Source organism: Scyliorhinus canicula, chromosome 20 (genome assembly GCF_902713615.1).
Source record: "Scyliorhinus canicula chromosome 20, sScyCan1.1, whole genome shotgun sequence".
NCBI lineage: Eukaryota > Metazoa > Chordata > Chondrichthyes > Carcharhiniformes > Scyliorhinidae > Scyliorhinus > Scyliorhinus canicula.
Window position 1 is genome coordinate 95,020,534 of NC_052165.1, and position 1,865 is coordinate 95,022,398.

General features: G+C 50.8%; 1 protein-coding gene across 1 annotated transcript in view; it reads right to left on the reverse strand.

Moving 5' to 3' along the window:
- The window catches only part of nif3l1 (NIF3 NGG1 interacting factor 3-like 1 (S. cerevisiae)), a 10,551-nt gene extending 9,653 nt beyond the window's left edge, over positions 1-898 (reverse strand). Inside the window, exon 1 of the mRNA XM_038780977.1 lies at positions 798-898. The gene's annotated coding sequence lies outside the window, so the exon portion shown is untranslated. The remainder of the gene's footprint in view (positions 1-797) is intronic.
- Positions 899-1,865: the final 967 nt, after the last annotated feature.

The window sequence follows — 1,865 nt, forward strand, 5'->3', positions numbered from 1 at the left end:
CTCCTCCAGCCCCTACAACCTCCCTATCTCTGTAACCTTCTCCAGTCCCTACAACCCTCCCTATCTCTGTAACCTCCTCCAGCCCCTACAACCCCTCCCTATCTCTGTAACCTCCTCCAGTCTCCTACGTCCCCTCCCTATCTCTGTAACCTCCTCCAGCCCCTACACCCTCCCTATCTCTGTAACCTCCTCCAGCCCCTACAACCCCTCCCAATCTCTCTAACCTCCTCCAGCCCCTACAACCCTCCCTATCTCTGTAACCTCCTCCAGCCCCTACAACCCTCCCAATCTCTGTAACCTCCTCCAGCCCCTACACCCTCCCTATCTCTGTAACCTCCTCCAGCCCCTACACCCTCCCTATCTCTGTAACCTCCTCCAGTCCCTACACCCCTCCCTATCTCTGTAACCTCCTCCACCCCTACAACCCTCCCTATCTCTGTAACCTCTCCAGCCCCTACAACCCTCCCAATCTCTGTAACCTCCTCCAGCCCCTACAACCCTCCCTATCTCTGTAACCTCCTCCAGCCCCTGCAACCCTCCCTATCTCTGTAACCTCCTCCAGTCCCTACAACCCTCCCTATCCCTGTAACCTCCTCCAACCCCTACCACCCTCCCTATCTCTGTAACCTCCTCCAGCCCCTACAACCCTCCCTATCTCTGTAACCTCCTCCAGCCCCTACAGCCCTCCCTATCTCTGTAACCTCCTCCAGCCCCCTACAACCCTCTGTTGCAAACAGCATATTTGACACAGGATTCTGTTGTCCAGTTGCTTTGGACAGAAAGTTTTTAAGAAACACCTGAAAGAGCTCAAACTGAACCGAACTGAAAAATAAATAGTCTGTCAACGTGTTTGTGGGTCTTTGCTCTGTCTGCAGAGACCACTTCCGGGTTCAGATATAACCTCCGGGTTCAGATAACCTCTGAGTTCCGCACTTCCGGGTGTGCGCAGTACATCCCTGCCCTACGGCGCCCGCACCGGCCTGGTTTTGAGAAAGGCGTTTCCCTCCAGACCTCTTAAAGGGGCCGCCCCACTCATCTGGGACATGAGCAAAATCAAACTTGGAGGGGGGGGGGGGCAGTTAGGAATCTACCTGGTTCCTGAGGCTATTGGAGAATTTAATTGAGGCATGGAGTCAGTGATAGGGGAGAGTGTACATGGGGATGTGGGAGGGGATTAAATGGGAGGGTAGAGTCAGTGATCGAGGAGCGTCTACATGAATTGGGTTGGATTGGATTAGTTTATTGTCACGTGTACCAAGGTACAGTGAAAAGTATTTTTCTGTGAGCAGCTCAACAGATCATTCAGTACATGGGAAGAAAAGGGAATAAAAGAAAATACATAATAGAGCAATACAAGATATACAATGTAACTACATAAACACCGGCATCGGATGAAGCAGACAGGGTGTAGTGTTAATGAGGTCTGTCCCTAAGAGGGTCGTTTAGGAGTCTGGTAACAGCGGGGAAGCTGTGTTCACGACTCTAAGGTTCCTTGCGGTCCTGGGCCGAGCAGTTGCCATACCCAGGCTGTGATGCAGCCAGATAGGATGCTTTCTATGGTGCATCTGTAAAGGTTGGTCAGCGTTATTGTGGACATGCTGAATTTCCAGAGTTTCCTGAGGAAGTACAGTCACTGTTGTGCTTTCTTGGTGGTAACGTCGACGTGGGTGGACCAGGACAAATTTTTGGAGATGTGCACCCCTAGGAATTTGAAGCTGTTAACCATCTCCACCTCAGCCCCGTTGATGCTGACAGGAGTGTGTACAGTGTGGTGAATGTGATTCACTCTATATATAGTTGCCAATATCACTCCACGTATATATGTTCGTTATCTACCCATTGTAAGATCAATGCTGTATATAGTT